The 24038-nt window shown below is 51.7% G+C and overlaps 1 protein-coding gene and 1 long non-coding RNA gene across 4 annotated transcripts in view; both read right to left on the reverse strand.

Moving 5' to 3' along the window:
* The window catches only part of ZBTB16 (zinc finger and BTB domain containing 16), a 183185-nt gene extending 180319 nt beyond the window's left edge, over positions 1-2866 (reverse strand). The window contains exon 1 of one of the 3 annotated variants that reach the window (XM_045797815.2): positions 2561-2866. The gene's annotated coding sequence lies outside the window, so the exon portion shown is untranslated. Of the gene's footprint in view, positions 1-428; positions 1508-2197; positions 2320-2560 lie in introns of those variants that run through there. The other 2 variants (XM_087868421.1, XM_087868422.1) reach the window with 2 other exon arrangements.
* A 2261-nt stretch (positions 2867-5127) lies between these two features.
* On the reverse strand, positions 5128-17040 carry LOC148108815 (uncharacterized). The gene is made up of 4 exons (XR_015727014.1): positions 16827-17040; positions 15334-15431; positions 12092-12154; positions 5128-5258 (listed from the first exon to the last, which is right to left on the reverse strand). It is a non-coding gene; the product is annotated as an uncharacterized LOC148108815 (long non-coding RNA).
* Between the last annotated feature and the right edge of the window lie 6998 nt (positions 17041-24038).

Consider the following 24038-nt stretch of genomic DNA (forward strand, 5'->3'; position numbering starts at 1 on the left):
TAAACAAAGTTTTTCTGCATCCTCCATCACTGCAGCTGTGGGAGGAGCACAGGCAAGCCTACCTGGGCCTCGCAGCCTACAGTCCTGGCCCACAGAAATCTATGAGCAAGGCTCTCCTCCTCTGGCCCATCTTACCACCAGCCAGTACCTTCCAGGCTTCTGCCTTTCCCCTCTTCTCAGGGCTGCGAGGGACTGATCCCCGCCCACACCCTGACACCCCCCCCCCCCCACTTAGGCACCAACAGGAACACACACACATAATCCTCACACTAGTTCGGCTTACTTCCACCCCTAGGTGCCTCAGAGCTACTGCACATGCAATCCGAAATCTAGACTGTGTGTACATGGGCATGTGTGTGCGTGCACGCAGCAGCCACAGAGGGAGACTGAACACGTGTGCACATACTTCTATGAGATGCCACACCTACCTCCGGCCCACAAGTGCCCAGTGGGCAAGAAGAGCTATAAGATGTAGGAGAGTAGGTTATGAAAGACCCAGGAAGTGATCATAGGAAACATGCACCCCTATAGCCAGCAGTGCACACGCTAAGTACATGAACTCCAAGCACGTGCAGCAGGCTCCGAAGTCCTGTGCCCAGGAGCAGCAGCTGGTGCTGGACATGCCTGGAGACACCAGAAGCGAGAGTGGCACCAGCATCTACCCTGTGTTAAAACTAGTATGAAAAGAGAACAGGCTGGGAGACAAAGGCCTCTCCCCAAACGCTGTTTGGGATCAATAACTGGGCTCTGGGGCTCCCGAATCCGTTTGATGTGTTAGGAAGATATCACCCAGATCCAGGTGGCCCCCAGCCTCTGCCTTGCTGTGGCCAACGGTGCAGTGAAACGAACTGGAAGCACAGCAGAACACAGGCTCTCCCTGGCTCTCCAAACACTGCTTGCCTCCGCCCCCAAAAGGAGCCCTATTGGCTCCAGAACCACAGATCCCACGCAGAAAGGGTTAACAGAACAGCTAGGCAAGACACTTTTGCTGCCCACTCCGGGGTGGAACTAAGGCCGTCAAGAGTGGAACCGCCTGCCACTCAGCCGCGCCTTGCCACCGTGCGTGCGCTTTCCTTAGACCCAGGGGCTTTGGAGAACTAGGAGGGGCCATCGAGAGAATGGAAGCTGGGCCACCCGAATTCCTTCCCAAAAGCAAGCGCCCTGGGTCCTATGGGAAATCAGGGTGCTCTAGGTCACCCGAACCCCACCCACGGCTCGGCGCCCCGGGATCCGGTGGGCGCCGGCTGCAGCGCCCAGCCCGGCGGCGCGGAGGAACGCCGGCGCTAACCCGCTGGAGCTCCGGGGATCGATCTTGCTCTCACACGCCCCCAGTCCCAGCCACCCCCACGGAGACTTGGAAGCGACTTCAGCAAACTTGGGGAAGCAACTTTTCCCGGGGAGGCAGACGGCAGAGAGAAAAGGAGCCGGGTTAGAGAAGAGGGAAAGCGAAAGGGACCCGGACGAAAGGCAGAGTCCGGGCAGGCTGGACGCCTAGGCGAGAGCGCGAGAAGGCGGACCCGCCCCGCGGCGAAGGGGAAGCACAAAAGCCCGACAGCGAGTTGTGGAAGGAAAGGCGAGAAGGGAGCTGCCGGCCCTCCCTCTCCGACCCAGGGCCGTGACCCCCGGCGGCGACGGGCAGGGTGCCCGGCCCGGGCACGTTGTGAGCGTCCCAGCGAGCGGGGCAGTAAATCGCTGCACCGAGCGTCTGTGCGTTCCGTTGGGTCCGCGGGGCCGGCGAGATGGTGCGCATTTCGAGCGCGTGCGGGAGCGTTCGAGGGGCTGTGCGAGCGAGCTGCCGGCGCGCCAGGTTGGGAAACGCATCCCGAATGCATCAGGTGCAGAGCCGGGGCACCCACCGAGCGCGGCCCGGAGCGCACAGCGAGCTCCGGCGCCACGGCCGGTCCCGCCGAGAGCCGAGGAGGGCCCGGAGCCCGGGAGACCCTCCGGAGCTCCGCCACGGCCGCCCCTCTCCCCCAAAAAACGGGTGGGGGGTCAAGTCCAATCAGGAAAAAAAGAGCCCACCACGTTTTTCAAACAGAAAGCAAACCCAAGTGAATCCGAGTCCTGCTCCCCTCCGCCCGCAGATCCACTCCTCGGATCCTCCGATTCCAGCTTCCCAGCCGGCCGGCGAATAAACACAAATAAACCACAACCCTATCGCGCCCGCGCACCGGTCCGCATACATATGAGCACCCACCGGCTCCTGGCTCCTCCGCTGGCCCCTGGTGGTACAAAGCCTCTGGTTCCCCGACCCTCCGCTCGCGCCTTCAGCCTCCGCAGACCGCTCTGCCCCCCACCTCTCACCCGACCGTGCCCTAGAGCGGAAGGTTGGGGAGGCAGCTGCGCCCAAGCTGACAGCCGGGGCTCCCCTTCTAGCCGACCCCCAACCGGCGGTGGCGACGGCTGCCGCAGCAGGAAGGGAACAAGCCTTATAAAATAAGGCACAAGCCCGGCAGCCGAGTGGCCGAAGGGAGCGCGCCCCTCGGACCTCTCCAGCCCCGGGGCGCCCTGGCGCGCGCCTACGGCTGAGCGGTGCGCCCCTCCCCGGCCCCTCACTCACCGCTGCCAAGCCGGGCGCTGGGGGTGGGTGTGCGTGCCTCTTGGGGGTGTGTGCCTGTGTCGGGGAGGGGTGTTGCTGGGAACTGTTGCTCTCGGTATCACGGCGGCAGCGGCGGCATCGCCCGGCAGTTCGCAGTACCCGCTCTCATCGCCCTCAACTCCTCTCTGCTGCGAGGTTAGCAAATCACCACCGGCTGCGGCGCCTCCGCCGCGTCCCACGTCAACGCCGAGCCCCCTCCCCTGCGAGGCCCCGGCGCCTCTCCATCTTTAGTGCTGGCGGCCGAGCCCGGCTCGCTGCCCACAGCTGCCCCCCTTCCCTCCCCCCTCCCGCGCCGTCCGCGGGCTCAGCCCGCCCACCCACCACCCCCCCCCCGCACTGGCCAAGCCCGCGCGCTCCCCGCCCCACCCCTCCCCTCCGCCGCCTCCCCTCCCCTCCCTTCCCCGCGCGTCGCGCTCCGGGCTTCGCCTGACATCTAGCTGCTGCTGGGGCGCCGGCGGCCGCCGCTCACCGGCCCAGCGAAGAGGGAAGAAGAAGGCGCTCGCGGAGAGCAGTGCCAGGGACTCGGAACCCTTCGTGGGGGCAATGGAGGTGAAGGGCGAGGAGCAGCCCCCACCTTCAACCCCAGATTTTTTATTTCTTCTAGACACGAGGTTTTTTTTCTTCCCTGCTGCCCCGGGCGCGGAGTTTCGTCCTGGCTCCAGTGTTTGCCCCGATTCTGTGTGTGTCATCTCGCCTTTCAGTTTTCTCCGGGCTCGGAGCCTCATCGCCTGTACCCCGACATCGGTTGCAGAAGGTCCCTTTCTCAGCCCAAGCCCAGGCCTTCTATGCCTCCAGGCGTTGGGCATCCGGATTGCGAGAAGTCTCCAGGCGCGCAGTTCGCAGGCCCTGGGGAGCCTGGTGCCAGAGGGTCCGCGCCGATCAGTCGTCGAAGGGAGATCCCTCCCCCATTTTAGCTGTCGGGATCCCTGGAGGCCGAGATCCAGGCCAGAGAGGACGTTATCCCTCCCAGTCTTAAGCATCCCTGGGCTTTGCTCCCCCCCCGCCCCCCCCCCACGCCAGAGAACCTGGTTGGAGACAGTTCCTGAGAACCGCGTCCTACTCAGCGCAAAGCCTTCAGGGGGCGAGTGAAAGCTTGAAAAAGCTCCAGAGCCCCCCAAAAGAGCCTCCTCCTCTCAGCTGTTTGCTCCGCTTTAGAGAGTGGAGTTGAGATCACTAACCTCGGAGGAAAGCAACCAGAAGAAACCTACCCTTCCTCGGGCAGCAGAGAGTCCCCTTCTCCCCCTTTTCCCTGGAGCTTAGCAAAGGTAGGGGGCAAGAGGTGGGAAGGTCCCTTGTGAGCACCGGCCCTGGGGGCTGGACTAATGTCCTAAATCACTGGGGTGTGGGTGGTGGTGGAGAGCGCCCTCCCTGGGTCTCTGGACAGTCAGCCCTGGAGGTCATACAGTCTTAGCATCTCAGGGCTTCAGTCAGGGAGACCTGAGTCCCCACATTCTGTCTCTGACATGCTGGCGAGTCAAAGGTTTGAGCAGGTCTCACCTACAATCACATTCTGATGCTTGTCTCCGGTACTGCCCCAGACCTAGAGTCAGGCCCCAAGAACTATAAGGTCATGGAAGGAGGCAGACATCAACTAGAGAAAAAAATCCGCTTCTGGGCCGCTGAAGGCCGGCGTGCAAAGTACTCAGGCTCCCACGACCAGCTAAGGGGTAATAGTCCCAAGGACAGGCAGTTCCATCCCTGCAGGCACGCTCCTGTCTCCTAGCAGGGAAAGGGCTCAGCCCTGCAGGAGTCAGAGGAGAAAAGAAGAGGGCAGAGAAGCACACTTGGAAGTGAAGGGAGGGAGCCAACTACCCTTGGATAGCTCTGAGTGCAGCAACACCTAACGGATCCCTGGAGAAGCCCAGTCCCTGGGTATTCATTTTGATAACAGTAAAGAGCAATCCCGGTTATGGACTGTTTTTCTAGCTAAGGTCTACACTATCTGCAAGAGGAAAGACATTTAAAGGAAGTTAGGAAAGCACTGGTCTGCAAGGAGAGCAAGAGGAGAGGGATGTAAGAAGAGGAGAAGGACCCTCCTAGTGCCTCACCAGGGAAAGAGAAGGAACGATCATTGGACTTGTTGAGCCTTTGCCCGGAGATGGTGCCTGCAGAAGGTTGCCGCCTTGCCATCCACAGTCACCTACCAGCCCCTCCTAAGTGCAGTAGCAGGAGAAGCACAAAGTTAACCCTTGATCCTAATCTCCTATTAATCCTCAAATCAGAGAAAGAGAGAAGCCTTGAAAACAATGGGAGAGCAAGAACAATCCCTCCATGGCCCTGGACTCCCCCCCACCCACTCCATGCCATATTCACTCAATGTGAAAATCTCCCTTGCTTCATAAACTCTGCCCATTAAGAAGCCCAGCCCTTGTTAGTACGTGTTAAAGACAGATTAATGCCTGAATTTAAGAGGTGGAGAAGGTAACAAAAAGGAGGAAGGCAAGGCAAGGCTGTGGGCTGAGAGCCAGCATTGGGCTCCAAGCATTTCCACTTAGCGCTGAAGGCTGGCTGCACAGCAGTTTGATAAGGTTTATTGGGCCCAGATAAAGCAGCAGCAGCTCCCCCACCAAAACTGGCACCATTTATAGCCGGAGCTATGTCCTTGGGTCCCCCGAAGGCTGATGAGAATCCCCAGTTCAGAGATTTCATATGGCGGCACCTGAAGACAAGCAGGATGGAAAATTACAGGAGAAAACTCTCTCTCTGATGTTCATGTATTTGTAGTGATTTTTTTTTTTTTTTTTTACTTGAAGGCTATGGTAAGGGAAGCTGGGACATCAGTTCAGAGAGGTCTAAAAATAGGAGAGACCTCAGTCTTACCAGATCATGCTGGAGACAGGGGAATAGATGAATTGACCTTGGAATAGAATTCCACGTTGAATCTTCTTACTCCCTCATCTCCTCCTTTATACACATTCCCTCCACGGGTAGCAGCCTTTCAGAGCGCAGTTTGTGGCAGAGGGGGCTATGTTAGGTCTAAGGGATCTTACAGGGAGGAGATGGTGGAAATAAGAACTCATTCTGAGTACAGACTATGAATCGTAACATTACCTATCCTGTGTTATTTAATCCTTATTACAACCCTATTCAGGCAGGTGCTATCCTTTCCCCCATTTCTCAGATGAGAAAACTGAGGTTAAGCGCCTTCCCAAGACGGCAGAGCTAAGGCTTTAAATCAGACCATGACGACAGCAGAGCTCATGATTTTCACTTCTAGACGGTACAGCCTCTAGCAAGTTAGAAAAAGGAACACAAGGGCTTTTGATTTTCCTTCTCTTCTTACTCCACTGAAGTGGAGAGCTACCAGCAGCCAGGCAAGCTGAGGACAGACCTGGTGCCCACTGAATGGGGCCACCAGGTAAACAGGCTTAGGTCACCTTCCCACCTTCCTCAAAATCACAGGCAAAAGTTGAGCAGGGAGTTTTGAATTACAATAAACCTTCGGCCCGACAGAAGCCCGGGAAGAAAGCCGCAGCGGTGTCTGGAGTACTCTGTGTCCTGAGTGAGTAGTAACGATATGTTGCAACTCATTTTGTTCCAACTCCTTGGCTAGAAAACAGCCGTAAAATTTAAAGGTAGACTTTCCTATCGTGATCAATAAATCAAGGACTCCTACCTCTGGGGGAGAAGCAGCTACTTTGCATACTAAACCCTTGAGATGAGCTGGAATAAAGCCTTTTTGCAGAGGGAGGCAGGCAGCAAGGCCCCAGAACGTAAGAAGTCTCCTCAGCAGTTGAGAACTCCAGGTTGCCACTGGGGGACAGACCAGGCTGTCGCAGGCACCCTCGGATCGCTGCCCCCCTGGGGACTCTTGAGGGAAGATACTGCAGGCCTACTCTGGCCTTTCCCGGAGGCGAGGGACCTTACTAGACTTCAAGGTCATTATTGCAGGTATTTCTAGGTAGATGCAAATGACATCAAAAACACCAGAATCAAATTGATCCTCCCTGCGTAGGTTGATGGCTCTCTCTGGTTTGTCTTTTTTTTTTCTTAATTATTTTAATTCTTTCATGTCACTTTTTTAGATGCCCCCTCCAAAAAACAGAAGGGGGAAATAATCAGGTGACATGTGGACTCCTGTTAGTTGAAGCACAGAAAACCAAAGAAGAAGACGGCTTCTCTGATTAGTAATCGCCATCCGTTTTCCTGGTGGAGTCCTGGCTAGTGGTATTTACATACCTGGGCTTCGCCTCCAGGTGCTAAGAACACCCATCCTCCCGTCTGTTGGGCAGAGAGTGACTTCTCAAAGGGAAGAAGGGTTATTGTCTCTTTTAGCTCCTGAGGCCTTGGGTCACTGTGACCCCACGATCTTCATGATTGAGGAAGAGAAACCTTTTTCTCCTCTCTCTTCCCCAGCATATTGCAAATGGTGTGGGGACCTTAATGTTGTCAACTCAAATAGCAAATCTGAGTTGTTATTAGCGCAAAGATGCCCTGAGGGGGTAGGCAGTGTGGATGAAATCTGCAGCGGATATTATGGGGAAGTGTGTTTATAATTATAATGGGATTTAATGTACACTGGGACCAGATGATGGCAGCTATTTAAAAAAAAGATGTCTAATAAGAGAGGTCCCTTAATGACAGGCAGCAGGGTTCAGGTTATTACGGCAGAAGCACAGGGTTTCACTGGGTGTCACCAACCATGTGCTAGTTTTATGGGGTTCCTGACAAAGCTTTGGGATAAGACGGAGCAACCACTGTTGTCAGCTACTGGGCATCACGTTTTAATGCTGCTGGTTTTGAAAGGGGCACCTGGACTTAGGAGAAAGGCATTTTCCCTCTCTCTCTTTCTCATACACATGAACACAAACACACAGGCCCCAGGCCCACACTGAGTAGTTAGGTGTTTCTGAAAAACTGCTTTGCTCTGAGAAAGAGGCCTCAATTTCAAAACCAAAATTGTGTAGCCGTGGAAGGGTGCGGTTTCCATACAGTATGCGTGAAATGAAGCAGCAGGGTTCCCATTACAAGTAATGGGAGTCCCACAGCTAAATCCCCAGGCACCATGCTGAAAATTAACCCCCAAGTCCTCATCACATGGGGCCTTTTTTTTTTTTTTTTAACACTTTGGTATTTCATTGTGGGGAGGCCAGGAGAGGGCAAGTATGCCACATTTTCTGATGCTGTTTAACATTAAATAGCCAACTGTTTAATTTTTGAGGTGTTTCCTGGTATAGATTGCAAGCCGAGGCAGCTGTTCTCCAACAGGCGTGCCCTCGTTCTGCACAACGCCGAGCAGGGCGTGCAGGGAGAGAGGGTCACGCGCCTCGGAGGTGCCACCGCAAACACAGTGGTCCAGAAACAGCTCCTGTCCGAGCTGCATTGTTCTTTCTCTTTCTCCCCTGGCGTGAGAGAAGTGTGTGAAACGTCCCACGGTCAGCTAGCGCAGGCCTCACCCGTGAGTCCTGTGTTATCTGTGCACTATGCCCCATCTCCGAGTCCTGCAAGCGGCGTGTTTCATTCATCCTGACAAGGAGAAAAGAAGCGGCATACGTGCCGCCTTGGACTTCCCATCTCAGAAGCTGAGTTTCTGGAGAAGGTACCCCGCGCTTACAAGTGGCTTGTCAGGGGCGCACGCGCCGCAGGGTGGAATGATTTTACTCGCTGACAGGTCATTTAAGCCAATTATACTGAAATTATTATAGCAAAACAAACGTTGGTATCCCGTGGAGTGGAATTCAAAATTCATATGAATTGTTTAGATAAAGGGGAAGACCACCTTGGAGTTCTTCCTTGAGGAAGCTCATGGCCTTGTTCTCTGAGGTCTAAGTGGGTGGGAGATGGGGGGGGGGGGACACCCGGGGGGCCAAGGCTGTTGTGAGTTGGGAGCCAGATGCTTTGACTCAGCCTCCCTTACCAGGGCAGGTTCCTGTGTCTCTTTGGGACGTCGCTGTTGGATCTTGATGTAATCTTTCCCACCCCACCCCCCAGTCAGAATTAATTTCTGCCTCCTCCCCCAGCCCCAAAGCGCTGCTGGACTATTCATCACAGTATTTACCACCATCTGCCTGGTAGCTGAGTTACGTGCATTCTGACCACTCCCTCCACTGTGAGTTTCCGGAAGGCGAGGTCTAATCTTGTTCAACTTGGTGCTCCCACTCCCAACCCACAGAGCCTAGTACACTGTCAAACAGAACAGATCTCTGCTTGCTGAATTTTCATAAATGAACTAACTGAATGAATGCATACGTGCATGCACGCATGAATGAATGAGTGGATATAGACGCCAAGTGTTTTAGGAATTTGGGAGAGGAGGGACCATTCTGTCTCCCAGCACCTAGGGCAGAATTCTTTGTAGCTATGGGTTTTTCACCAACCTTTGAAAAAAATCAATGGGGTATAGATAAGAGTTGAGGATAGCTGTTGCATTTAAATGTATGCGGCTCCTTGAGGGCATCACTGGGCTCCGTTTCAATTTCTGCCTCCTTCAGGGGCCTAGAACCAAGCTTGTCTCAATAGTCTAGGAGCATTAGTAAATATTTATTAAATTGCACTGATTTAAAATGAATTGATTTGAATCACATTTCTTGTTACTGTCACAATGGCCTCCTACTCCCAGTCCCGGGGAGCTGTTAGCTAACCAGTCCAGGGCTAAGAGGAGAGCATCCGATCTCCAGCTCTGGCCACCGGCAGGTGGAGGGCTGCTTACTGAACCCAGAACGCGCTATGAGACACACCTGAGGCACCAGAACGCGCTATGAGACACACCTGAGGCACGAGTACTGACAGGTCAGCAGAGACTAGCTAGCTGTTCTCCACATAGCTTTCCAAGCACACACTGGCTTACCTTTCTCATCTCACCTTGCTGGTAGGTCCAGGCCATGTGATTGAGATCTGGCCAACGAATGGATTGGGAGCAGAAGTACCACTTCCAGGAGGCCCATAAAATCTCCTGCACAAAATCCTCCATGCCCTGTCCTTTCCTGCCACCTGACCCCATGAGGACATAGACACCTGGGAAGCTGAGTAAGGAAAACGACAGAGCCAAGCTGGAAGGAGCCTGGATCCCTGAATCACAACTTGTAGGGGGAAACTGCCAGCCTCCTAAGAACACCCACTGTGAACTTACAAAAACAAGAAATACACCTTGCATGTCTTGCATAAAGTTGCCAAATAAAAAACAGGGCCCCCAGTTACATGTGAATTTCAGATAAATGAGGAATTATTCTTAGTATACATATATCCCAAATATCGTACAGAACATAGTTATACCAAGAAAATTATCTGAACTTCAAACTTAATATCTTTTTTTCCCCCTAATCTGGCAGGCCTAGTCTTCAGCTATTTCAGAATTTATTGTAGTAGCTAGCTTCACCTTAATTAGTACACCCTGTTTTGTTTGCCAGTAGCAGCAAGGCCACAGAGCCTGAGCTGGGATTCCAGCCTGGGAGAAGGGGATCCCCAAGGCTGACCCCGAAGGTAGGTGCAGCTGGAGAGAGGAGCATCTTGTGTGGAAAGGACCAAGGGAAAAACCAGGAAAGATACTGACAGCTTACAGTTCATCCTTTTCCCCATGAACCTATTTTTCTTTACCTGCCTCTCCTGCTAACGTATTGTGTGCGCTCTGTGGGAACAAGGGTGGTTGTGGGTTTTACTTCTGCGTCTGCAACACTTGGCACACGGTAAAAGTTCTTGTTTGTGGTGGAAAACAGCACGACTGCTGGGCAAGGGCAGATAGGAAGGCATCATAATGTGGACCTACCTGGAACCTTAAGGAATAAAAGTGGGACTGTAGAGACAATGGGCAGGCCAATGAGCTCATCCTCACCGCTCTCCTCCCTCCCGTAAATCCCCAGTGCAGCATAAAGGCTGAGAGCGTGGGCTCTGATTTACTCTCCCGGGTCTGTGTTCAAATACCACCTCCCACCTCTTGGGTCCTGGGTGATCTTGGGTCAATTACTTAGACTCCTTGAGCTGCAGTGTCCTCACCTGTAAACTGGGACAATAATGGTACCCACCTCACCAGAGCAGCTAGGAAGATGCCCAAGGGGTGTCTGGCCCACAATGAAAGGAAGATTTGAAAATGTTAGCTATTCCTAGCGATGATGTCAGGTCATCTTTCTTTCCACCCTCCACCTCCAAAATGCCTCCTTAGAAATATCTGGGGTAAAGTCTGTGATAGATAAACTTTAAATCACTTTAAAGAGGGAGCAGTGACCTGTGAGTATTGACGTAACCATAGCTGTGCGCATCTGTCCGTGGCCCTTCTCTCCCAGTCTTGCCCTGTGTTTCTTGGGTTGGGGTGAGGCAAACAGGCAAATGGAGGGCAAGGCGGGGAGTGCAGGCGGTGGTGGTGTTAATTTCCCCCTGCAGCATGACGTGTTTATTAGTGTGTACGTACGTTAGGCGCGGCAGCCTGTTTTCCCTGAGTTAAACAGCAGTCATGCCCAACTGGCTCTCCATGTACCATTACTCCAAGTGATTGAGCCAATTTCTCCCTCTGCCATGAGTTTAAGTTGTAAACCTCTCAGCCAGACAGGGAGCCACTGATGGGCTGCCTGTTGTGATTATTATGAACCTTTAGGATGACGCTGCTCACAAGACCAGGGGGTCTGCAGAGAAGCCCAGGGTGAGGCGGGCAGGCGACTCCAGACTCCCACCCACCCTCCTCCTCCCAGTCCACACGCATGTGTTCACTCTGGCTATGCAAGGAGGCTCCGGCGCACCCACCTGGGGTGAGGGACCCCTCGTGCTAGGGAACACGTGGGAAGTGTGGGTGTCTTCTGCTCCATCTGGCTGGGGATAGGATGGGAGGTTACGGGAAAACTGGAAAAGTTGCAGAAAGCTGGGTGCCTTGATACTCAGAAGTCACTTGCCTGCTATTTTTTTTCTCTTTGCCAAATATTTATTAGGCAGATGCTAAGTTATCCAGCTGCAAGTTGTAGGGACAGTGGCCACCTCCTAGTTGCTCGCTGGTTCACGTGGATCATAATTATACTGGGGGCCACACGTCACAGAGGGCTCCGAGAAAGTGCTCAGCTCGCTCTATCCCAGATCCATAGCTCTCCCTGCTTCCTTTCTTCCATCCCATATTTCCTTCCTTTTCCTTAAAGGAGCCTCCCCCTTGTGGATTCATCACAAAGTGGCAGAGATGGCATTCCCCAAATGTAGGCAGCTTGCACTACGGTCTCTGCAAAATCTCTGGTAAGAAAAGAGCCCCCACCCGCCTTGGGGTGTTTATGTTGCTTCTTTGATAACAATCCAAAATCCAAGGGTACCAGTAGTCATGCACCAACTGAAGCAGGCAGACAAAGCGGAACGAATTCTGCCTTCAGAAGGTGAATCTAATGAGCAGGGTTGGAATCAGGAAGTGCAGGTGGTGTGCGTGTTGGGGGGGCGGCGTTGTGTTATTGTTTCCTTGTTTTCCAAAATAAAAGTGGGGAGAGAAGGGGGAAGGCGCTTGAGCTGACTGGCACCCCCCGCCCCTTCCCCCCCCAGAGAACCTGCTTGGCATCAAAGATAACAAAGTAATCAAAGAAGCCCAAATCTGACCTCTCCATTTCCTCTGATCTTGTTACGCTCCTTGGTCCTTCTCGTAGTCTCTTGGAGAGGCCCCTGCCAACAGGATGAGAAACTCTGTAGTATGTGTAGAATGAATATTGATTTGATAGGCTTACAATTTTCAATCATGCCCTCCAATTTCTTTTTGCCATGCCCTGCACTGATCCTGCTTACGGGGCAATCCCACTGTGGACACGTATTGAGGACTTACTCGAGGGCACTGGCCATTTGCTCTTACAAATAACTCCATGAAGTGGGTACTGCTGTTATTCCCATTTTACAGCTGGAGAAACTGAGAGAGATAAAGCAAACTTCCTCTGACCACACACCGAAGAAGGGGGGCCCACCAATGCCCACACTCTCAAATCTAACCACCAGGCTGTTAGAAGTCAGAGGGGGGGTCTGTTTCTTGGGGACTGAACACTGAGACCCCCTCCCCAACTTGCTTGGGGGTAAGACTGTAAGTCTGGAACAGGCCTCCCCTATGGCCTGAGTTTCTTCACAATCCCCACAAACAAAGAGGAAAAAGTAATTTTTCAGCCTAACCCACTGGGGAAGCAGTAGAAGAAAAGGTGGGGAAAAGCTTTACCAAGGGACACCCTTCGTAGTGACAGACTTTAGAGAAAGATATTCACGGTGCTCATGTCACACGGCAGGAATCATGAGAAGTAAGCCAGGTCCTGGAAAGAAGTAAAGGTTCCTGAACACGTTGGTTGTAAGGAGATGGTACATTCCAATGTCTTTCTTTCACGCCCCGTGGCCTCCAGGTTGAAGGGAAGAATGGAGGTAGTGGGTTAATATGACGAGTGGATGGGCTAGAAGACCCGCTGCATTCATTGCAAACGAGGACCCCAGGCACTCAGGCCACTCATGTATGTCAGGCATGACGAACAACAAAGCAAGGCGGTTAACTTTTGGGTAAGCATACTAGAGCTGAGACAACCAAAAAGGGTTGCCTGCTTCAAAGTGCCTGATAAACTCAAAACCGAAAGGGACTTTAAACATCATCTAGTCCGATCTCACCATTTTACAAGGCAGGAAGCAGAACAGAGAGGCAGTACAATGTTCCCAAAGCCAGAGGCCATATTCAGCCAGGACTTGGGACCAGAGCCCTCTGGGGGCCCTCCTGAGGGTGTTGTTGATGTATTTCAGTCATTCTTGGAAATCTTGTAAAACTACCTGCAAAGCACATAGTGTGAATGTTTGCAAAGTCTTCAGTCATGGCCTATCTTGCCCATAGGGGAAAGATTTGATTTTCAAAACAAGCTCAAGGGGGTGATGAAGCTGGATAATAAAATTTGAGGTCAAAACTGGTGGGACTGGAGAACACAAGGCTGAGATTCTCCTGTGGCTCATAAGCTAACAATAATAGCAGTAGAGTTGTAACAAGACTATCAGCTTTCCCCGTGTGGCCAGTTCGAAGCATGTCATATACATTTGGAGATGTGTTATCTCTCTTTACATATATGTGCACAGGTATCCATATATATACTTACACACATGCACGTGCACACATATGTATCTCCATTCTGACATATTGGTTTGAAACTGATCCTGGTACTTCATAGTCATGATTCCCACAGGCACAATCCCTGAGCACGTTCCTCTGGGGGTTAGTAATGCTGAGAATCCGATGGAGAAGCCGTGTGCCCTACCTTCTGGGCTTTGGAGTCAGACTAACGTGGTTGTCAAACCCAGTTCTGTCATTTAATAGTGATATAAAATTTGGCAGATTTCTTACCTTGAGCTTTGAGGTCTCTGTAATCTCAAAGAAGTTAATGAACTTGGCCATGATCCCACAGTTCATTAGGAGCAGTGCTGGGACACAAACTTAGGTCTATCAGATTCCCCAAGCTGCCCCTCATCTGGGCACCCCCTTGCTTGTACCCCATGCTTACAGAGGCAGAGACCTATTTCCTCTAAGGAAGGTGGTCAGCAGGATTGGAAGGGAGGTCCATACCTTGCCCAACCTTTTCTTTGTAAAGCTGTCTCTTCTACTCCGTGTCAAAGGAACAAATAGGTTAAGATCAAATGTGATTCTGGGGCGCCTGGGTGGCACAGTGGTTGGGCGTCTGCCTTCGGCTCAGGGCGTGATCCCGGCATTATGGGATCGAGCCCCACATCGGGCTCCTCCGCTATGAGCCTGCTTCTTCCTCTCCCACTCCCCCTGCTTGTGTTCCCTCTCTCGCTGGCTGTCTCTATCTCTGTCGAATAAATAAATAAAATCTTTAAAAAAAAAAAAGATCAAATGTGATTCTAGTGCTATGAACATCAGACTTAAGTTTTAAAACAAAGTTCTCTCCCCTTCCCTCACCCATGTCTAAAATTAAAACGCCAAAAATATTACCAAGAAGAGAAATTTGGTGAAGAGCAGGAAAAACATTACATTGACTGCGGAGTCTACTGCAAGACACGGATTTCTCCCGTTTATGAAAGCTCCGTTCTACAGGAGCTCCCAGTCATCCGAGGGGATTTTCTTTCAAGGGAAAGCACTCGAATAAACTGCACCAATGTTTCACTGTGTGGAAGCTCTCTTCAAAGACTTAATTTTCCATTTTCCCAGAAAGAGAATTTTCCTTTTATTGTGTTTACTGTCTGTTGAGTGCTTTCAGTAACAAGAAAAAAGAGTGATCATGGAGGATGGTAATTTTATTTCTTCCTCCACATCTCTTTGGAATATTCTGAAATGTTTCCTTTTTGTTGTTACTGTTGTTGTTGTTGTTGTTGTTGTTGTTGTTGTTGTTGTTAGGCAGACTGGACAGCGCATGGTGAAACTGTAAGAACACTGGAATTCCAGTTAGAAGACTTGGATCCAAGGCCACCTCTGCAAACCCCTTCCTGTGCAACCCTGGGCAAAGTCACTTAACCTCTCTGTGCTTCAATGTTCTCCTCTGTAAAAATGGAAATACTATATAGGAATGTCTCTGACTGTCTTAAAGTTCTTTGAGAAGAGCCCTAAGACCTCTCCCTAATTTACTCTCTGAACTTGAGCAAGTTATTTCCCCTCCTTGGGGCCTCAGGGTCCTTGTAGATACCATGAAAATATTATACTTGTTTTCTCGCCAAGGCAACTCTAGTTATGAAATTCTGTGATAGTCTGTGAACTCTACCAGATACAGCAAAATTAGGTGCCAGCACCTTCTGATTGCGGGAAGGCGTAACGTGGGAAGAGATCCCTCTTTATCATCGCTTGGATTCCCAGGAGGGAAGCCAGGTGTTGGGGAGCCTCCTACCTCCACCAGGAGCAGGTGAAGCGGGGGGAGGGCAAGCTGGGCTTTGGCCTGGGCAGGAAATGGTAAGATGCTTCTGTCAGTGATGGCTCTCAGTGGTTCTAGAAAGGAAAGGAAACATCAGTGGTGAAGCCATGGCTAGGTCATAGAGGAAGGGGTGGGGGGTGGGGGCAGGGCAGCTGTAGTTACAGGAGTGTTTAGCTGTGACCCAAATAAGGTGTCCTTGGTACAGAGAGGGGGGACGGAGAATTAGATGCAGATATGAATACAGATATGCTACTTTGAATCAGGGCCAGAGACATATTTGTTCCTCCCTTGTTTAGAAATCATACCCAAACTCTGTACACCCCACTCAAAGCAGATACTATAATTAAGTTTGCTGCTTCCCACCTCAGGACCTTTGCACTTGATTTCTTCCCCCTCCCCACCTCCACATGCCAGTCTCTCCTGCTATCATACAATATACTTGTTTGCATGTTAAGATCTTAACTCGAAGAGCACTTCCCTGGAGAAATCCTCCCTACTACTGCCTCCTACCCCCAGGCCCTCTGCCCTGCTTTATTGTTTTCATAGCACTTGTTACCAGCGGAAAGTGTTTCCTTTGTTTGTGAGACTGCTCGTTTATTTCCTGGCTCCCCTCCCTGGAGCCTCCCCAGAGCTCCCTTTAGTTAATGTAAGCTTCCTGAGGGTAGAGAGGGCTGGGCTCTTTCCTGCAGATTGTGGTATGACAGCACCAGGACGAGGCTTGCTCCCTTCCTATAGGCTCCTAATAAATATTTGTTCAAAGAGTTGAAAGAACAAAGCAAGAAATAAGCTGCTTTCTCTCTCTCTCCCTCTCTCTCTCTCTCTCTCTCTCTCTCCAGGAAGAGTTTTTAAACAAACAGGGGAGCATGTTTCTGAGAATGAGGGACTTAGGCCCAAATCATTAACAACCAAGGAGGTAAGAGGAGTCCGTCCTTCCACAGGCTCTTGCTTCGGAAAGGAATGTCCCCTCTGGCATGAGGTCTCTAAGAGTGTGCCAGCCATGGGTGACAATGCCTGGAAATTATACAGCACTGTACCCAGTACCTCCATTTTATGAACGAGGAAACCAACTTGACTGAGATCATCAAGGGTAGAATCGGGACTTGGGTCCAGGTAGGCCCCGCAGCTGGGCCACTTGCCTTTGCATTTAAACCCTGTACGAATGAGCCCAGGTTTGCTGCCTCCTCTGTGTTAGATCACAGCTGACTGCCCCCACGAGCCGGTCAGCAGGGCCGAGACTAGGGTGAGACTGGGGGGTGGGGGGCAAGCTGAAGGAGGCCTCACCCTCGGGGCATTTGCATGCCTCTAAGAGTGATGCCTGGAAAATTCTGCACCCTAGGCACCATGCTTGCCCAGCCTAGTCCTGGCCCGTCTCATTAGAGCTTTCTGCAAGTTTTCTGTTCTTTTCTATCATGTCATAGGATACTTCTTTGTCTAGAAATATCATCAAAACAATTACGGGGTAGACTTACCTTGGGGAGAATTTAGCTCACTTTGCTTGCTTGTTTCCTTCCTGCCTTCTTTCCTTCCTTCCGCTTCTTGGCAACCTCTCCTCCAAAAGGCAACTGAAATTATTTTTCAAAAGGACAGATCCGTCACTCTTCCAACCAAAAACCCTTCAGTGGCTCCGCTCATGGTCTACATTTAAAAAAACAAAACAAAAACAAACAAACAAAAAAAACAGCCTGAACTCCCTGGCATGGCCTTTAAGACCTTTACAAGTTGGCACCATTCTCCCTCATGAAACTTGTCCTGCTTCCACGGCTTGGGACAGACTATGCCTTCTGCCCAATGTATCTTTGCCTGTCTGTCCAGGCCAGAATCCTGTACCCTTCAAAATCTAACTCCAAGGAGGTCACCCGTGCTCAGGACCGCTCCAGAGCTGGAGCAAAGCTGCCATAAACCAGCTCATCACTGGTGGCCAGAGGGGTAGCCAGATCTAGGAAGTCAGTGCTAGCAGAGGGTTGGGACTTAAGAAGCCAGCCAGCCAGGGCCTCCCAGGGCTCCCTCCCTACCTTTTCTCATGGACGGGGCATATGTGGGGCGGACTACCTTTAGTACTAAACCCTAACTTCACAGCCGGGCTGAGTGTGACTCCAGCCTCTGAACGAACGTGTTTGTACTGTCCTGTCACAGTCTGGATCCAAGTTGTTGATAATGAAATGCAGAATCAGGTTCCCAAGTATCCTGGGACCTCCCTACCCACCCAGGGCCTATTTGTAGACTTTGCCCTTGGGCGTCAGGCTTCCCAAACCACCAGGGTCACGGATGTGCAACTGGTTTGTAACTTGACAGTGCAGGCTCTGCGGAGCGCAGCCTTCCGCCTGGGTCTCCTCTCTCCCGCTTTTTGTCTAAGCTCTCATCTTCCTCCTCTGTGTCTAACTTTTCTGTCTTTGCATGATCTTGAGAATCAAGCCAAAGTCAGGATGACATTTTGGCCCAGTCTCCCCAAGGAGCTCAATGTGAAGTCTTTATTCCTGGAAAGAAAGCTAATGTATGTGTGTATGTGTTGCTTTGGGAGAGGCTTAGAGAAGAAAGAATAGGTACGTATGCTGTGATAACGACTATCGTCATAATAAATAAATACAATACTAAATATCTGTATTTGCTGAGCACCATATAGTAACTGTGAGGAGTGATTTTTCAACCTCTCTATCATCTAATCTTCTAGGCCTGACTGCTACATATCTATTTTAAATATGGTTCTTAAAAAAAAAAAAAAGATTTACTTAAGAGAGAGCGGGGGAAGGGGCAGAGGGAGAGAATCTCAAGCCGACTCCCCACTGAGCACAGAGCCCGATGGGAGGCTGGATCTCACCACCTATGAGATAGTGACCCGAGCTGAAACCGGAGCCCGATGCTCAACAGACTGAGCCACCCAGGTGCTCCAAGATGGTTCTTATTACCCCCGTTTCCAAATGAGAAAATTTAGGCTCAGAGAGTTACAAAAATGGGCTAAGGTCAAAAAGCCTGTGAGGAGGGCTGGTGTTCAGGTTGGTCTTAGACACTTAAGCTCTTACTATTTGGGGACCCTGGATAAGTTACTTTAGCTCTCTGAGTCTCAGTTAAATTGTACCTGTGACAGAGAAATAGAGAGAGGTACTCCCGCCTCCTTTACAAAATAGTTAGCATGGCTGAATGGGATACAGAAGGTGACGCGCCATGTAAGTTAGAAATTATCCTTATGGAATCTGAAACCCTATGAGATCGGGGGTAGAAGAGAATTAACACAAGACACTGGGAACTACTTATATGTTCCAAGTTTGTTTGTTTTTTTTTTTTTTAAGATTTTGTTGCTTATTTGACAGAGAGAGAGACAGCCAGTGAGAGAGGGAACACAAGCAGGGGGAGTGGGAGAGGAAGAAGCAGGCTCCCAGCAGGGCTGGGAGCCCGATGCGGGGCTCGATCCCAGGACTCTGGGATCACACTCTGAGCCAAAGGCAGACGCTTAACAACTGAGCCACCCAGGCGCCCCAATATGTTCCAAGTTTTGATTTGAGCCTATATCTTTTATTCTGAGAGATCCTTGTCCTTTATGGTCCAGGCTCTTTAGATAGACCGTGGGACTTGACGCTTTTCAAAAGATGGTTTTATTTGAGCCTTCTGACTATTCAGGAGTTAGGGAGGACAAATATATTATTCCCATTCTGCAGGCAAGAACACTGAAATAAGAGGCAGCTGGCTCTCAGGGGATCACTCGGCAGGTCTGACCTCCGGTCCTCTGTATCCCTTCAGGGTTCTCTTGTAGGAGGCTGGGCTGGCGATGGAGGTGATAGATGGGTAGTAGGGAGAAGGTTCTGGTGGCTGTGGGGGGGCAGGGATGGTGGCCCACAGGCCGTCTTTAGAAGACACCCCCAGTTTATCAGAAGGTGCATAAGCCCTCATTAAACTTAAGTTGTGAGCAGTGGGTTAACTACTCATCCTAATGTTGTTCTGCTGTCATTTAAATATCTTTAAACATTTATATTTTGTCACTTCCTTCTGTTTTAGAGTCCAGGGCCACAGTTTCACAGACCCTCACTTGCCCTAGGCGCTTTGCCTCCAAAGCCTCCACACAGCACAGCCCCGGGCAGGGGATAACCCAGTAGGGTATACAAATCTTTACTTTTTCTTCAGTCTTTGAGGTTGGGCTTTGGAGCTCTGGCCAGCCAGATCTGGGATCAAATCCTGTCTCTGCCCCTTACTAGCTGTGTCTGGGGCAAACTGTTTAAGCCTTGTGTCATCTGTCCGATGGAGAGAGAAATGCGTATGCATGCTACATTTAAACATTGGTAGGAGTTTTAATATAATGTATAAGGTGTCTAGTCCATGTCTGCAATAATTGTAGCTATTTTTTTTAAAAAAGGTTTTATTTATTTATTTGGCAGAGAGAGAGAAAGCACAAGCAAGGGGAGTGGCAGGCAGAAGGAGAGGGAGAAGCAGACTTCCCACTGTGCAGGGAGCCTGATGCAGGACTCAATCCACCACCCCACCTGAGCTGGAGGTGGACGCTTAACCGACTGAGCCACCCAGGCACCCGTAGCTATTTTTATTATAGTTTTTTTCCCCCTGTAACCTAGTTGGACTCATGGAGATGACTCCCTGCAGGGTGGCCTTTTGGACAATGTCTTTGTGAGAAGGGAGAATGGGCTGCTAATCATGTGCCTTGACTGGTTATGAAGAGGGTTTTGATGGAATTCCAAGCAGTGGGGAGGAGGGGACCAGGCTGCTGGTTACACACCAGGCTCTCAGACCCCTCTCTCCTCCAGCTACCCTAAGTCCCTTCATTCCACTAAGGGCCAGGCTGAAACCCAAAACCACATCCACAAGGGCCCCACGTTCAGCCCCCAAGTCTAATTTCAGGGCCCCTCACAATTGTCCCCTACTGGGATGGGGCCTGCCATGTTTGTCCTGCTGTGGATGCTGGCATTGCTAAGGGAGACCAAGGAAAGGGCAGCAGAACAGGGGGAGCAAAGAAAGAAACTGTGCAGTGGTGGGTGAACCAGACCAGGTGCAGCAAGAGAAGGGAACCCTGACCTCTCCGTGCTGGGGACAAAGAGAGCGTTCACAGCACTGCTACCCGCCCAAGGGAGGCCTGCAGGCCCAGGGGAGTATCAGACACCACCTGGCCTATCTCCCTGGACCATGCTGAAGCCCAGGCTGGGTGAAGGGCCCAGCCAGGAGCTGTGGGGTAGTGGCAAGAGGATGGCTCATCCCTCATCCCCTCAACCACCCCCTACTCCCCAGTGATTCAGAATCACCTGAGCCATTGGTAGAAAATGCATGTTCCTGATCTCTACCCTAAAAGCTACCCAATTACCACTCTAGGAGTGTGAGGCTTGGGAACCTGTATTTTAAAAAGAATTTCCCCAGATGTTTGAAGGTTAAGAATGGGAGGGCTTTGGGGGCTGAACAGAAAAGGTCTAGAAAAAAAACCCTCTGTGGGTTGATTTTAAATATCATGCAAGTTAGATTCAGGCCAAGATTGGCAACAAACATTTTGGTTTGACAAAGGTGTATTGCACATCCACTACATGCTAGAAGCTTATTCAGCCACCAAGCCGCCTGGCAGTTTAGAGGGAAAGGGGCTTTGTAAAGAGCAATCAGAACACTGGGTTGCCCGCAAGGCTAGGAGCACGCATGTGCAATGTGCCAAGAAGGGGTCCAGGAGCTGGAACCTGGGACCGGGAAAGAGCTGCCAGGAGTCGAGCAGGGCGGCCTATGCATTTTTCATTTTTCAGGTCCCGTATTGTCAATAGAAGATACACTATCCTTGCTTTCATTTCTCCGAAACCAAAATGTGGAGAAGCGGCCTCTCTCTCTTTGGCATTATCATTCCTGGAGAGGATGAAAGGAGGCTGAGCACTGGTTCACTTCTATTTGCTCATCTCAAATTTGGGCTCCGTGCTGCTCTGCGTGTCCCATCTTAGCCAAAGTAAAGGAACTTTCTGCTTTACTCTTCTCCAGCAAAAACAGCAGTGAGTCTAAATAAACAACCCTTGGAATCCAGGCGCTGACTCCTCCTACGGAAAGGCAAAATACTTCTCTGCCTGATGGAGGCCCGCGGTGTGCGACACGGCCATGAGCTCACCTTCCGCGCGCGCCACCTGCGCCCAGGGCCAGGCGGTGACCAGGAGGGACAGTCCTGGTGCAGAGAGGCGCTTGCTGCGGGGGGCCTTGCATTGGGAAGTTTTAACCACGGATAGTTTTTTTTAAGTCTGCTTAAGTGAAGTTGACTTTGTGTGGCTCACAGGCCTCGATCCTGCTAGCGGGCCGCCTCCGCCCTCTCGCGGTGTCGGTTCTCCGCCCAGGATCAAGTCCGCGCCTGACCTCTAGCCGCGCGCCCGAGGCCGCCACGCACCCCCGGTCCAGGCGCGGCTCTGGCCCGGCCACCCGCCGCCACTTCCTCCAAGCCCTGCTGACCTCTAGTGGTCACAAGGTGGAACTGAAAGGGACGCCGGCCAGCGTGGAGAAAGCGAGGAGAAAGCGAGGTCTGTCTCACACCTGCGCGCTTCTCACCCCCGTTTTGCTACCAGAATCACCCGGAGCTTTGGAAACAGCCCTGTCCAGGCCCTACTGCAGGCCAGTTAAGTCAAAACGTCAAAGTGGGACCTTGGCCTCGGTGTTTGTTGTTGTTGTTGTTTTAAAGCTCCCCGGGTAATTCTCCTGTGCAGCCAGGAGTGAGCGCCAATGGTCTCAAAAGCAGACATCTGCCCACCCATAACGTGGGCGTGGGGGAGGAGGTGGCTATGCTGTCCGTGTCTGAGACGTCTGTCCTCTGTGCCCGAGTGGAGTGTCTGAGCACCAGTGTCTGGGCGCGGGTGCCCTCTGGTGTGGCGGTGTGGGGGTCCTGTGCCCAAGTGGGTGACTGAGCTGGGGTGGCGCTCACACCCTTGGCACAGACTCCAGAAGCAGAGGGCCCTGTCACTATCTCCTGTCCTTCTAAGCCCAAGCAGCTAGTTTACAGCCTCTTTCCTCCGCCCCCACTGGTCATATTCTTTGCTCCTGGGAAGTTCTTCCTGCTATCTCACCTCAGCCTCTCTTCAGAAGAGTCTAGATTTTTTTAAAAGTTTTTATTTACTCATTTAAGTAATCTCTACACCCAACGTGGGGCTCGAACTCAGGACTTCAAGATCAGGAGTCACGTGCTCTTCCAACTGAGCCAGCCAGGTGCCCCAAGAATTGTCTAGGCTGAAGAAACACCAGCTTGCCCATGAACTCTGGGCAGGCCCTTTTTCCTCAGGCCCAGCACTCCATCAGGCATCCATGAAGTGGGCTGGAACGGAGAAGAGCCAGCACCAGCACAGTGAAATTAATTTCCAGCAGCTGCGTGGGATTAAAATTACCCACTTCTCCCTGGTCTCTGTCTAATGTTCCTGAAAACAATCTCCTGATCCTCTCCTTCTACTTGTCTCTTGTCCTCATGGTCACAGCTTTTACTCCTGATCGCTCTGCCTTTCCTCACCATCAGCTTGGCTGGAGGGTCTAGCCCTGGTGAGATCGACCCCACATCATAACAGCCCGACCCTGCCCTTTCCAGTCCTGCTGAGGGAGCTGGGCAGGGCCAATCTCAGGGAGCAGTGGAGCTGCTGGGGTGCCTCAGCCCTCGCAGTGTTCCCAGCGACCTGGAGCCTTGCACTCCCCATGCAGGTCCTTTCACGGGGCAGAGGAAAGGCACTTCTGGAGGTTAGAGCAAGTGCCACACTTAGGGCCAAAGGTACAGGCTCAAGGATGCTTCCTGCAGCTGGCTCAGCTCTTCTGGCCCTCTGTAAAACGGGGAAGAGATTATCTAGCACACAGGTTGTTGTAAAGACTAAATGAGATGACAGAAAAAATACACACACAACAGAGATATGACGGCTGGAACCTGCCCCATGGTAGACGATCATCTACAATATTAGTGGTTATGGTGAGAGCTAGCATTGTCTCAGCGCATGTTACAGGACGAGGCTTCAGGCTTCTTACACGTACTATTTCACCATCACGCCAATGCTCTGCGGTGAATCTTTTCATCATCCCCATTTACAAATGGGAACGTGAGGTGGACAAATATCAGGAAACGTGTCCAAAGACACCTGGAAAGATCGGATGCCGTGTCCACGGAGAAGGTATCACCGGGCTGTGCGTGTCCTTAGACATAGTGTTTGCTTGTACCTGTGATGCGGGCTCACGCACACACACGTCTTTGCGCACTGTCACTACATGATCCCAGGCCCTGCGTGCTTTCTCCTGGAAGAGTTTCCTCTAAGGGGTCACCCCTTAGAGAAGTGAAAGAGGAACAAGCTAGTTGCTGGAATTTAGTAAGAGAAAACTAGCAGGAAGTCAAGCTAGTTGCCTTTGAACAAAGGGAGTGATTCCCAAGGAACCAGCTGGGCCAGCAGGGCAGTGAGTCGCCCACACCTCGAATCGTGACGAGGCTTACAGGAAAGAGAACAGGCTTCCTTTGACACTGCCCTCTCTGGGATTAGCCCATTTCTTTCTGGGGCCCCTGGGACCCAGCACCCGGAGCATGAGGGGGTGCTCTCAGGGCACTGTCATGCTGCAGTCAGCTCATCCCAAAGCCTCATCTGCCAACCATGACGGGGTCCTGCACCTGCCTTCCCTGGCTGTGTGGCCGTGGCCATGTTACCACCTTGTCTAGTCGTCTCTGAGGTCTCATCCAGCCTGACAGTCTCAGTGTGGTCTCCGTCAGCTGCGGCCCGCCA

The sequence above is a fragment of the Ursus americanus genome, chromosome 16, assembly GCF_024610735.1.
Source record: "Ursus americanus isolate L20-20 chromosome 16, mUrsAme1.1.p, whole genome shotgun sequence".
NCBI classification, from domain to species: domain Eukaryota; kingdom Metazoa; phylum Chordata; class Mammalia; order Carnivora; family Ursidae; genus Ursus; species Ursus americanus.